This window comes from Alligator sinensis, unplaced genomic scaffold (genome assembly GCF_000455745.1).
Source record: "Alligator sinensis unplaced genomic scaffold, ASM45574v1 scaffold13_1, whole genome shotgun sequence".
Lineage (NCBI taxonomy): Eukaryota > Metazoa > Chordata > Crocodylia > Alligatoridae > Alligator > Alligator sinensis.
The window spans coordinates 3,372,543-3,387,411 of record NW_005841909.1 but is presented as its reverse complement, the minus strand read 5'-3'; positions in this window follow the sequence as shown (position 1 = coordinate 3,387,411).

Here is a 14,869-nt window from a genome sequence, read left to right as displayed (position 1 = left end):
CCAAGAGGAAACCCCTTTAATGAAGGAGCATGGTAATCTAAGCATAGGAGAATATGCCAGTGCAAAGACTACTACACTGCTATGCAGATTTTGTATACTGAGGGCTATTTGTTCAACTATTAGTGCACATCTCTTACATGCAGAGAACTGTACAACTGGTGTATATAGTTATTCAGTTGAGATAAGGAAATATGTAAGTGCAGATTTTTTGCACACAATAGCTATAAGGGTGTTTTTGTGGGACTATCTGCTGGGCCTACATATGAAAATTAGAGCATGCTTGTACCTTGATATTCATGTTCATATGAAGGGTAATTTATTTTAGAGGAAAGGCCAAGGTCCATCAATGAAATCTGACAAATTTATGCACTCAGATACAAGTGCAAATAAATTAATGATTGCTAACCTACACTTTTTAAAAAATTGGAATTAATTGTCAAAAGGACCAGTCTAGAGAAAGGTGAGCTGCTAAGAGTGTCACAGGACGCATGTGAAGTTCCTTTTTTGCTTGAAAAATAAACCAGGAAATCTTACTACACCATTGCAAGCTACCTCTTTGGTATCAGGCTAGATTCAGTGGACCCAAAAATAGATACCCACATACATTCTGATGGAGTTCATCACCATTTGTAAAATGCCTAAGATGTTAGCAGCATACAAATAATAAATAACGGTTCATAAATAGGTTTATAGGAAGAGACGGGAAACAAGTTAGCTGCCTTGTTTGAGGGCATTCATTAACTTTCTCTCATCACAGGAAATGTCAATAGTTCTCAGGAGAGCAAACTCCCTCTGTTGGTACTTCAGGGGCTGGAGTTTGCATAATCAGAATGACTAACATAAGCATTATACACAGCCTTCTCCCAGCATGATTGTCACCCTGCTTTCCCTTCAGCACAAGCAGAGAAAGAGAGGCCCCGGCTCCCTCCGAAATCCAGGGTCTGTAGGTACTGCTCCACTGTGGCTAGGAGATCCCTGTTGAAAGCATGGGAGAAGAGGGTCTGCTTTAACGTGCAAGGTCCCTTGCATGGGCAGAGGAGCAGAGCTCAGCTCCACCACACACCCTTCTGCTCCCCTCCCACAGCCCAGCTGAATGTTACCTGAGACCATGAAGCAGATCTGAAGTCCAAAATCTAAAGCCTATCTATTCACAATATGGACAGGACTCTCCTTAAAAGCCAGGTGGCCACATCCTTCACAGGTGACATTTGCAAGGGGTCTTTGAACATAGCTCCAAAAGATTTACTGATACTGTCAAATAGATCATCTTATTCCTCTGCCATCAAGGAAAACAGCTCGACAGCAAGATGAGAACAACCTTCTTTCAAGCACAAGGAAAAGTCATAAAAGTACAAGCATGTGGAGCAAAAACTGGGAGGCTTATGACTCTCTAACATGGATGTTTGAATTGTAAAGGGAAGCAGAGAGCTAGAAGTTTAATTAGCCAAGAATTTCATAAACTGCTTTCTTGAGAAACGACCACGCATGCTCAAGCATACTAGACTCCAACCAATACTAAACCAACCATCACTCAACACTTCAAATTATTGCCTACTGTCTAACCTCATAAGCAGGGCCATATTAAGGCAACATACAGCATTGGATCCACCTCAAGCTCAGCAGTTTTCCTGTCCTTGGAAAATTGTCAATAATTTTCAATAATCTGTAGAGAAATTTCATAGACATTAGGGCTGGAAGGGACCTCGTGATGTCATCAGGTCCAGCCCCCTGCCCGAGGGGCAGGAAATCAGCTGGGGTCAGAGCATCCAAGTGTGAATCATTTGATAATTTTTGGGTGAATCTGACAAAGGGTTTTTGAACCCAAAAGCTTGCTTTAAAATGTTTTTTCCAACTATATAAATTGGTCTAATATAAGATATCAGATTCACCCAAAGAACCTGGTCTGCCTATGTCCTTAGACCACCATGGCTACAACCTACACCCTTGAAAAATTTTGAAATTTTCAATCATTTGAAAATATTTGAAATTTTTGAGCATTTGAACATTTTCCCCATCTTGAATCAGAACAAAAACCTCTAAAAAATTCACAATACCAAAAGGGGAAAAATATCAGTTTTGATTAATCAAAAACTTTTGTTTGAATAACTTCCAAATATTTCAGTTCTGACTTTTATTTTTTTTATTATACGTATTTTACATTTCAAAACAAAAAGACATTTAAAAATCATTTTAAAATGTCACAGTCGAAGATTGAAAGACGTTCACAGCTTTATTTCTCAGACGTTTTTCAGGAAAAGAAAAGTATCGCGACTAGCCTTTTTCACAAACAGGTTCTGTTTTGACAAATCCACTGTTTCCAATCAAAAAAAATGTTGAAAAATCCCTAGCCACCTCTAGCTCTGTGCTCTCCATTGCAGTGCAACAGCATGGTGCCACATAAACAGTTGTGTTCTGATTTTTCTCACCATCTTTGGAAGGAAGTAAGCCTTAGGGTTAATATTGACCGGATAGGTGTATAGTCCACACCCCTCCACTGTTGTTTCAGGGCATCTGCAGATTCTAGCAGTCATCACTGCTTGGTTATATTCAGGTCACCTTTTTGAGCTTTCCTTCACAACTTAGGAAAGGCACTTTTCCCAAATAAAGCTGAGAATCTGATATATGACTCTCATATAAATATATGACTCCAGGAGCTGGGGCCCTAGACATGCTCAGGCCTTAATCCAGCTCTGTTCATATGAAGACATAACCTTTTTTCCCTAAATTTACAGTCAAATTGTCTGTGGGTGAAACATTTTGGTGTCAATGGAGTTGCCAATGGACCATTTACTCCACCCAAAATGCAGTCTTTAGTAGGATTTTTATATTTACTGATTTCTTTACATGGGATATGTTTGTATCGGATTGTTGCAAAGTCTGTGAAAAAATGTTTAAAAATTATTACTTTGGAGTGCAAACAGTGTGGTTTATAATAGATGCCGCTAATACTTTAACTACAGTATGGTATGATCTAAGCCTCTTCTCTTTCATCTCTTCATGCTGCAACATTTCCAGAAATTAAGTGTGGAAAATTAACTCTGATTTACTTCAGCAGTAAAAGCTGGAAGAGTGAGATTGTTCCTATACTTCTGTCTGTGACGTTTCCTACTGAAGGCCCTTACTGAAGGGATTTCTATATGTGGTGTTAACAGATACGTACAGAAGAGAATAACGTGTTAGTGCATGACATTTCCAAGAAATAACCCAACCTCCTCAAATGCAATCCTTTTCTAAATGCAGCTGTGAATCACTTTTCCAAATGTAGCTGTGAATCACTACCAAGACTTTTAATTCATGCTACAGAAGCCACCACCCAGATTAGACAATCAAACAAGCAGCAGCAAATATCAAGGCAAAACACCAATGTATAGAGCTTAGGGCAAAACCAAACTTTTTTGGTGTGTATTTAAAAAAGTTATCCATGTGAAAAGCCTCTCCCAGTATATCTGTGGCCAAGAGCCATTGTACAACAACATCATAGTCCATCTCTCCAGTGGCACCTTCATTGATACCAGAAAGTATGTTAAAGGCTGCATCAAAATGAATCATTGAAAAGTAAAATTAATATCAGCTTTCAGCTACAGAACCATACCCTGGAGGTTTATAAAGATTCATTTTCTTCACATATTTTCAGGGGATAAATAAGAAGCTGATAGGCACTAAGTATGTATATCCTATCTGCGCCCTAAGTATGTGTATCCAGCACTGGAATTTTCCCTTTAATGTAAGTTAATGTTATATTTTTTCAAGCATGAAATTTCACAGCTGGCTTTCAGACTTCAATAGGAAAATTCTAGCAATGGTGATGTTATTATTAGAGGATTTGATTTGGATAATCTAGACTTGAATGTTTTATTCCAAGCCTGGATCTGAAAATCCAGCCTGGCAGACTGAAGTGTCCTCTGTGCAGTTCAGAGGTGTAGGTTGCAGTCGGGTTGGTCTAAGGGCATAGGCAGACAAGGTTATTTGGGTAAATTTGATATCTTTTATTAAACCAACTCACATAGTTGGAAAAATTCTTAGCAAGTTTTCAGGCACAAACACCCTTCATCAGGCTGAGGTGATGGCCATCCAAGAAGAGCACAGACCATCTACAGGTGCTTCCTCAGCCTGATGAAGGGTGTTTGTGCCTGAAAGCTTGCTAAGAAAAAAATTTCCAACTATTTAAGTTGGTCTAATAAAAGATATCGGATTTACCCAAAGAAACTTGTCTGCCTCTTCAAACAGCCGTAACAATTGGCAAGTTCAACAAAAGCTCTGAGAAAACAGCCTTCCTGTGTCAGCAGCAAAGACGTTTGTTTAACATCCTCATCCTGGATTTTTTAGCAAAGTCATGCCATCTCAGCAAAGCAAGAACCTGCTGTAAACATGTGAGTACTCCTAGGCTCTCCCAGCCCTGCGGGTCAGAACAAGTAAGTGTATGACATTGCAGCACTCCTGCAACCCTTCAAAATAACCAGTATCAGTATTGAGCACTATGGCAGCTGAAATGCATGGGAGGAGTTGGGACAAAAAGAAGATCACTCAATCCCTTTTTAGTTGTGACCTAGAATGGAGTTGCTTTTGGTGTCCAGAAGCCAGGGCTGGCGCAGTAACCTATATGACCGCCTTCTTCTCTTGTCACAATATTTGTAAAAAGACCAGAAACAGAATTAGCAAAACAATTCCCTTGAACAGCTTCAGGATAAATTGTGCCGTTTAATGAATGAGTCACTCACATATATTCCAAATATTCCTGCCTTTGAATGGGCAAAAATCCACCCTCTCCCCATCAACTGCCTGTGGTGGCCTCTTCCAGTGTCCTGAAGCTGAATGTCTGGTATGTTTGAACTGACGTAAAAAGTCTGGGGTTTGTAATCTAGCTTCCAGTTCATCAGTAGATAAATGTTGTGATTAATGTGCCTGTATGAGCCAGGATTTCCAGAATGGACGGACACTGCAAAGGAAAAATCAATTGCTGTTCATGTGTGAAAGCAGCCGAATCTCATTTGATTTGCTGCTTCCACTGCTTTGGAAAAGGGAAAATGCAGTGAGTCAGTCCAGGTCTGCATAAAGGAACAAAGCATCCAGGATGGGAAGAGCTTCATACACAAGGAGATGTGCTCAGTAGAAGGAACACAAAAGAAAAGTGGCTGGCACTCAAGAGATCAGTTCCTGATGCTGATTTCTGTGTGACCTTTGGCTGGTTGTATAAAATCTCATAAGGCCTCAGTTCTCTATCTGTAAAATGGGCATAATAAGATTAAACTGTCTGTTTTGTCTATTAGAGTGTAAGCCAGGTGGCCTGGACTCTCTTCTCTTACGTGTTTGTACAGGGCCTGATCTGTATCCGTGCATATAAGTGCTACTGTGATCTCCCTAATAAATCATGTAGGCTGCTTTCAGATGTGGCAAACAAAACAATAAAAAGGCGTTTTACTTTAAACTTGGTGCACTCCCATGCCAAGCCCAGAGCCTGCCCAGAAGAGGCATCACGTTAGTAGGACCCGGCTTGCCCAACATCTGTGTAGATCAGGCACTTTACTGGGGCTTCTTTGGCGCATTTATCTAGTAGCTAATTGAATCAGCTACTAGATAAAAGAGCCAAAAAGTCCCACTGAAGTGCCTGATTTATAGAGATGCTGCAGAACCAGGTCGAATAAACATGCTGTTTCTTCTGGTAAAGCGTGTTTGCGGGGGGAGGGGGGAGTGTTCACGTGTGTCAGCAGCCATAATGTGTTTGGCAGCCTAAATATATAGGTTGTTACTAGATCGCCTATAATAATAAAGTAGTGAAGGGCGTGACACATGCTGTTGGGGGATAGTAAGGTATCAGTGTGGAGATATGAGCAGGGAGAGACATGCTTTTGACCATGAAGGAGGGGGAGAACAGGACGACTGAAGGACAGATTCAAAGAAGAGAAGCAGAGAAGGGAGATGACTTTAACTACTGCATAGGAGCAGTGCGGAAATGAGATAAGGAGCAGGGAGGCAAGAACCAGAAGTCACAGAGCATGGGATAGCTAAGTCACAGGCAAGAATTTTACTCGTAAAGGCATGGGCAGATTAACGCACGGGCCACCCGGGCCCGGGCCCAGAGTCCCTTGTCAAACAGGGCCCCCCCAGATGCCTGGAGGGTATGTACGGGGGGAAGGGAGGGCAGCTTAGTGCAGACAAAACTGGCAGCCGGGCTGGGCCGGGCCAGGTATGCACAATGTGGCAGGCCACGGCTGCTGGGTACTGGGTGAGGTGCAAGGCGTGACTGCACCGGAGCCCTAGTAGTGGCTGGAGCCACTGGCAGCAAGAAGCAGAGCCGGGTGTGGTGCGTAGCTGGGACCTGCCAGTGGTGGGACAGCCCCAGTGCAGACCTGGCCCGGCTGCGACCATGGCCCCAGTGAATCTTATTCCACCTCTGCATACAGGCCATGAAAGGGGTATCAGAAATGTCTGTATGTGGTTGAGGGAACAATAAGGGGATCTGAAGAGAGAAAGAGAGAGATGACAGAGTCCAGGATGATGCTGTGAGCCTGAGTGAAGGAGAGGCTGGAAGAATTTCCCAGAGCATTGGAGCAGGGAGGAAGAAGAGCCCATTTTGGAGGAGAGATGAGAAGCTCAGTTATTTACCATTTTGAATCTTACCCTGCAACGAGATATCCAAGCTGACATGCCAGAAAGACAGAGGGGTAGAAGTGGACTGAAGGGGAGGATCGTATAGAAGGCCTAGACTGGGAAAACACTGCCATATTGTTATGTTTGCACAGGTCCTTCTGCGAAAGAAAAGTAAAGACAGCAGAATGGAAAACGCCAGTGACTAAGTAGGTATTTAAACACGTGGCCTGTAAACCCACCTATGTATATGGCCCCATCTTTGTTATGTATAAAGCCCACCCATGTATAAGGCCAGCATAGGTATGTCAGATACAAGTGTGACTAAATCACCCCCCTTACCAACCTAAAGCCCTTGTCTATACTCAGTCATACCAGCCAAAAGAAGTCTGGATAGCCCCTTTCATTTAGAGAACTAGTGTAAGCAAGGAAGCTGGTAACCAAAGGAACTCTTGTGGGTATAAGTTGCACCTCTGTTAGGCAAGTTTGCCATTATAACTCTACTAGCAAAACTTCCAATGCAGACAAAGCCTGGGGGGCAATACTCAATTTCCTTCAGTTTGAGGTTAACCGAGCTGCACCAATTCCCACCAGCTGAGAGCCTGGCTCAGAATCCCGAACAGTTTGTGAATCTGACTCATGCTTAGCAAGGGAATGGGGTTCAGTATCTGTGCGCTTAAGAGGAACACAGAAAAGGCAAACTGACCTTTACTGAGAATGTCAGCTCTTCTCTGTGACCACACAGGGAACTATATGCCTAATCCCAAAAAAGGCTGAAGCATAGCTCTTAGTGGTGCCAGGGAATGTGCCAGGGGGCATGCAGCCCTCTGAAGGGGCACACACAGAGTATGCAGCTTCAGAGCATATGTCTGCTTTGATTATTACATCATATTAATAAATGGTGCTTTAAACAGCATTAGAAGAGCAGGCCTGAGAAATTATGATCCTCTTGTCTGAGGTCAGCTGGGGGACAATGGCTTTTTGGCCTGATTTTAATATTGGGGGATATTTGATCTGCGTTATACCAGCAGGGGCCCACCTTTTTAGCAGATGTGCCACAAAGTGGGCCTGTCCCCTCCCCTCCTGTGCCACTCTGATCCCCTTCCTCTGCCTGACCCACCACTCTGCTTTCTGCTCACTACTCTGTACTCTTTGCCTGATCTCCTGCTCTGCTTTCTGCTCCCTGCCCTGTTTGCTGCTTCAACTGTCCCTCTTCCCAGATCTATTACATGCCAGAAGCTGCCCATGCCACTTGTGGCATCCACACCACAGGTTGCTCTCCCCCCCCATACCAAACCATCTATTTATTGAATACGATAAAATAGCGGGCCGATTGTCACTTGCTTGTCATTGTATCAGATTCCCGCACTGAAGGATGAATGAGGCTTGCTGAAGTTTGGCCAGAAAAGTGTGTGTGCTTGGTCTTAGACCATGGTAAACCATGGTTGTTTAGCTCTGTTTCCCTGGGGCACAAACTGTCAGTGTTCAGCTTCTCTTTACTCTGGGATAAGAGCAGACACTGGGGCAGCTCCTGAAGACCATGGTAGACTGGCTGCTCCCACGAATGTGCCATAATTCATTGGCTTGCCCCTGCTCTTGGCAGGAAATTCTGAGAACCAGAGTGCTCATTAGTCTAATTTTGCAAGCAGGATGCAGCCCTGGCTCAGTGAGCTATCTGTAAATCCCTTGCGTTCTTTATCAAACATTCCTCATTGTCATGACAAAACCATCCACGCAGTCTTCACTGCTCACCCAGTTTGTACTGTTCCCTCTTCCTCCACTCTGCCATCCTGTCCTGGTGCAGAGCAAGCTCACAATTCTGTAACCAGTTCTGGTGAAATGGGGAAGGGAGCCAAATTCTGCTCCTCTCATGCTGTTACAGTTCCCACGTGGCCCTGAACAAGACTGCACTGGCATGACACGCAACTTATGGTGGTTGCAAGAGTGGTCTATATTAGCAGAAGCTTGAGTAGCCTGTTAACAGATAAGACTATGCAGTATAAGTCCTGGATTTGTAGGACTGCAAATGGCTTCCCCTGCTGTTGGTTGGAGAACATCTACACTCTGCCTAGAACGCAGGCAAAATGCCAGCAGACAGATGTCACCTTGGTTCTCCCTCTCGCCCTTGGAGAGCCACAGGACCTCTCCAGCCACTGCTGACTCCAAGGCCCTCTTTTGAATGGACACTGGATGTGCTGCCGTCCTATAGCTGAGCCACAGTCCAAATCCCTGTGTACATCAATGGGATCTTTACTCCAGAAGTGAATGAGTTAAAACCTACTCAGAATGAGGAGAGCAACCAAAAGGCTCTGATTTACATGCCTCCCTTGCCTGAACATGCTGCACCTCTTGTTTTGCCAGCATTTGCGTGAGCAAGCATGAGGGCTCATGGTGAGAAGGGAGGTGGCAGATTCAGACAGCGCAGGCTTGGTGGGATTAACTGGCTGAGATCAGAGCAAAGGTTTGGTTTGGCAGAGCTGCACTGGAGCCTAGTAATACTTTGGTCAGTGTCCAGAAAGCACTTACGGAAGTTATTGTCTTCAATAGATCACAGAGGAGTTTGGACCCATTTCCAGGAGTCAGATGCCACCTCTAACACAAGGAAGCCATGCTCTGGAAAGAAGAGAGAGCTACAAAATCAGAGTGCAGGAAGAGAACATCCACCTCAAATGGAGCTAGTCGTGACTCCTGTCCAGAGCTGGCTCAGAAAGGAATTAATCTATTCAGCTTTGGATTTAATAATAGGGTTGTAAGGCAGGGGTGGGCAATTATTTTGGGCGGAGGGCTGCTTACTGAGTTTTGGCAAGCCATCATGGGCCGCATGACAGGCAGCCAGGGGCAGATAAATATTAATTTTCTAACTTTTTTAGGGGCCCCGCGGTCTGGATAGAATGGCCTGGTGAGCCGCATCCAGCCCATGAGCCATATTTTGCCCACTCCTGTTCTAAGGGCTTGCTGAGCATGTGTATTTTATTCTTTCCTCCTGTTCAGTTATTATTCACCTGCGGCCTTTGAGGTCTCACTTGTTTTTGTTTTGTCCCGTTTACATTAGGAGAACAGATAAAGGAAATTAAAAACTCAGAAGATCATAATCAATAAAAACACACCAAAGCAATTATACAAGGGAGGTGCTTGAACACCAGCTCCTGAGCTGGATCTCCTCATCAAGAGAGGTGGCTAACAGTAGCCACTGCCTTTACTACACAGATAAAGGGGCTTAATTGTTCTTCCTTTAGAGGTGGAAGAAAGGTTGTTAGTCTCTCAGTGGCTCCAACAAGTTCTGTGATTGTCTCTGGATCAGATTCATGTGATGGCAAATATAAGCAATTTTCAGCAAAATTGTATTCTCTGCACCATGACAAGGTATATCAGGCAAACTCACCTTAGTAAGACATCTTATTTGTGGGTCATCTCTTGTAATGAATACACCAAGAGGAAATGCTAATGAATGTCAGAAACTATTTTTTTTAATACCGAAGCTGAAGAGGTTGCTGGCATTTGCATCTATGCTCATTATAGCTCTGTGTTCATAGGCCCCATTACCTACTTTGGTCCTCCAGCCTCATACCAAGGTAACTCCACTGATTGCAGCCACATTACCTTGGTGTGACATGGAGTAACGTGGTGGTGAACCAGGTCTAATGTCTATTTTTTCTGGATTACAGCTGGGAATGAGCAGTGGCAGCTCTGGTTAAGGTTGGCTATGTGTTTTAATTCTAAAGAACCTTTCTGGGTCTTTAGAAGTGTCAAACCTCCTTCCAGGCCTGGCCTTTTCCCAAGTGTCAGTATTTCCAGGAAGTCTGCAGCAAAACTGTAGGGCTAAAATTGAAATGAAAGTAACTGAAAACAATGTATTATTTTTTTCTTTTGGAGGAAGAATTGCGTAGTGGTTAGAGTCCTAACTGGAACTTGGGAGAAGTGAGTTCAGTTCCCTGTTCTGTCCTAGGTTCCTGGAGGAAGTCATGTAGACCTAGGTATTTAAACAACCTATACCCCTGTAAGATGTTTGGCATTTCAGTACTGTTCTATTCAACATTGCAAACCCGAGGGCCGGGACCAGAGCTAGTCTGTTCATGGATGTGCCTACACTTAAGCACTGGAAGGCCTAACAGACTTAGGTGCCTTATTCCAGGAGAGCAATTCCATTTGACTGGGTTTAGATACCACATATAGGGTATGTGGTAACCAAACCGTCAATGACTGAGGTACCTACCAAAAGTGATCTACAGAGAGTTAGGTACCTAGGCTCAGCATAAGCGCCTAAATGAACTTGCATGTTACAGTCTTCCAGAAAGACATCAAGATCCAGGTCTACAACACATTCATCAACCCCACTCTCCTTTATGAATGTGAAACGTGAGTGACCTACTGTTGTCATCTCAAGAGCCTGGGAGTTGCTGGCTACTAGCCAACTCCAGTAGTGCCACAACCTCAACCAAGTGGCAGTCTACTTCAAGGTAAAGCGTCTTGCTGTCAAAACAGAGAAGAGAGAGTGGAAGAAGGAAAATGAGATAAATCTTGGCCTAAAGCCTATTCTCTTAAAACTAAAAGCTTGGCCTAAAGCTTCTCAAATGCCCTTTCTGTGAAAAGACCTGCAGACAGATCTGTGGCTCCAGGGCTGGACTCTTATGTCACCTCAAGACCCATCAACGAGCAGTAAAGATCATCCTCAAATCGATGAGTAAAAGCAGTTGGAAACAGTGGAGGAAAATAGACTAAACTTCTAGTTGGTCTCAGACCGTGGCCTGCAGCGGTTCTCAAGCCATGGTCCATAAAGCCATGATAATCATCTACAGAATTCACTGGCCTCCTCCCTTTTTCACGTGAAAGGTTGATAGTAAGTGTGAGTGGTGGTCCACAAGAATTTGAGGGCTGACTGTAGTTTGTTGGTCCAAATTTCGGGGGATCTCACATCTTCCCAAACCCGTAACGCTTCCTTCTGGAGAGAAAGAACTGGCTCCTGCCTGCAACAAAGCCTGCTCCAAGTGATTCTGGCTGGCAGAGAGGTAGGCCGATGCTGTGGTGGCCTTGAGGAAAGAACAAAATGATGGCATGGAGGAAAACAGGGAGCAATAAAAGACATCTCCAGAGGTCCATCAGGGAGGCGGAAGTTGCATCCTTTTGTGGGCAGAGAAAAAGGAGAGTGGAACAAAAAATGTAGCACAATGTAATCATTCTCCAAGCAAGGATGGTAAAAGTGGTCCAGGGATAAGTGATGCCACACAAGCCCTTTCACTTCCTAGGGCACCCATTCAATTCCTTACTGAGTTGTTACCTGCTGGCATATGTGAAATCAATTTGGTGGTCTCGGTCCAGGGGCCAAGGGCCATTCTCCACAACTACCAATTCCCTACTGAGTCTAGCTGGCAGCCACCCCTTCTTAGCACTCTCAGGGGGAAGGGCAAGGGCTGTTATTGTGGGACTGCCCCACTGAGTTAGGATTGAGGGCCTGGGGAAGGGCAGGGGAAGTTGCTGCTGCCTGTGCTGTAGCTATTCTGTGGGGAAAGAGAGGGACTGGATGCCGCTCCCAGCACAAAAGTCAAATGGATAGTAAAAAAAAAATCCAAGATCTGTCCAAACCAGCAGCCCACTGGACTAGCAGGGGTGAGCACACTAGTCTCCTCCGCATCAAACACACGAGAGCGTGTCTGGCTGGGTTCCTCTTACCACAAGAAAGAATCAGGGTGGGTGTTTGTGTCCCTTGGCAGGCAAATGCTCTTTTGAGACCATGAGGTTTCAGCAGTAGAGAAATAGTGGGGAATTCCTGAAGGTGTTTAGGCGGTGGTGAACCTGCCATCCTACAGCTGCTCCTACAGCCTCTGACTTGTGAGCAGCAGTCACAGCTGCTGTATTGCCTCCTTCCTAGGAAAATGGCCTGTGGATCCACACAACAGTGTTTCTCCATCTTCCTCTGATGCATCTAGTGCTGCCCAGTGTCATAGAGAAGATACTAGATGGACCACAGCTCGGTCCCAGTACCTCAGTCCCTCTCTTTCTAGTTGCAGTGTCTATAGGCCCTTTCAGCGAATCCCTCAGTTCAGTAAACGATATAGATCTTTTAACTGGGGCCTGATCTACAGTGCAAGATCTCAGATGCCATTGCCCCTCAATGATGGCCCACCAAGAGCCTCTCCTGAGCTATCTACTGCATACAGGGGCTGCTGCCTTCTCTGTGGGCTCCCCAAATCCACCTGGAACCTCAACTGTGGGAAGAGGGAGCAGGGGTATATGGTTAGTACCCAAATAGATAACAAAGTAGCATGGCTGAACAGAGCTAGACAGTCCTCCACCTGCCTCACTTCTTCTACCTTGCGTCCTGCAAGCAGGACACAATGATTGTCCCTGCACCAGCCCTCTTCCCTACCTCCCACTCATTCCTGAGAGCTGGAGTTCTCATAACTCACAAATGACCGGATTACTATCATGTGCTTGCTCACTTGCTTGCTCTCTCTCTCTCTTTTTCAAACCAGCTTCTGAGCTGAGGTTATTTCTGCCAAGTTTCTGCCTGGCGTGAATTTTTACAACAGAGTTATAAACGTCTGAAAATAGACGCTTGCAGTGGAAAGGCTGACACACCCTATATGGTGCAGATGAATGGCAGAGCTGTAACGAAAAGCCAGTCAAGAAACTGGGCCATGCAGCTGGGAGTGCTTAATACAAGCCACATACAAATTAGCCTGAGGGGGTAAAGAAACTGGAGGTACAACAGGACTTAGGGCAGAGAATCTCCTGTTTGCTTTTCTCATTGCCGGGCATTTGGTTAGCCTTCCTTGGGCTCGCATGGTTTCATTCCAAGACTCTTCACAAATTTGAGACTCCTTTCGCAAAAATAGCCAACTGGCTTTGATTTCTGCATGCAAAACTACCCAAAGTCTCGACAAGAAGCTGGGAGCCGTGTTGCATGCCACAGTGTCATTAGTGAGGGTGCATATTTCAGAGCAAAATCCTCCTGGGACAGATAACAAGGGGGTGATAAATTAAGCTTCTCAAATGCCCTTTCTGACTCACTTTCTCCAGCTGGCAGGATGATTCAGTGTCATGTGTGGAAGGCTGCAGGGTCTTGCTTACAGGCTTAGGCAAGCATGGGCTGCCTGTGCTAGGAACACAAAATCTTGCTTCCTCCACGATAACATGAATGAGTCTCTTCTGTCAAGCAGGCTTAGACCTGTGCAGGGGGCCCTCGGAGAGAGGCTGCTGCCAGAAGGACCTGAGTCCCAAGAGATTTATCAATCCTATTCCAACAGCTCAAAGTTATTTTTTAGGGGTGTATCATTAAAGACTAGGCCCCAAACTGTCTCGAGGTGCTCTGGGTTTTAAGGCCAGAAGGAAATATTATGGCCCAGACCACAGTTAATTCACCCAGTGGATTTCAGGCAATGAGCTGAGTGGGGAAAAGGCTGGGCAGACAGAATTAACTGTGCATGAGCCTGGTCCCAGACCCTCCCTCTCTCTGTGCTCAGAACGTATTCCTCAGTAACCCATGGCCAGAGATGGCTCCCCAGTGGACGGATGGGGCTGGCTTGCCCCTATAGGTCATAGGGATTGCCTGGCCCCTTCTCTGTGTGTGAACAGAGGTGAGCACAGACAAGCTCTCATTCTGGGACACCCAGCTGTGCCACACAGAGATTTCAAGATCCACTAACAGCTGTTCCTGTGAAGGCTCCTGCCACTTGCTCAGCTCCTTTCTCAGCAGCTCTGGGAGGTGCAATGGCTCCCTCATACCCAACAGCTGTGTTTCCAGTCAACACCTGGTGGCCGGGCTTTGCTCTTGCTCTTGCCAGCATGAAGCAGGCCCAGTCCAACTGCAGGGCCAATTCAGCCCTCAACTGAACCAGTACCCAGACCACTTCAAGGGACATGTGCAGAAACCCAGGTATGACTGCATGTTAGAGGCCCCCTCAATCCACAGGACTGACCTCAGTGTTCACTTGGGCTTTCCAGGGATGAGCAGCTTTTGTAAGGCCAATATGGAAAAGTACAGGGATGCCAAGTTTGTTCTGTACAGAGGAACAAATCACACCCTCAGTTCAATGAAGGACTTCTCAACCCATGCAAAGCTGCCACTGTGATCAGTAGCAAGTCTGCACCAGATCGATCACTCAACTTTTACTAGTAAGCCAAGCTACTGCAGCAGCATTCAGTAGGGAAAACACAGTGCAAGGGACTTCTAGGACCACCACAACCATCATCCGTTGCTTGACTGGCCACTTGCACCTGTAATCACAGTAAATGCTCAAGCAGCTTTAATATGCAGCTGCGCATGCATTTGCCCTATCAAGTTCTC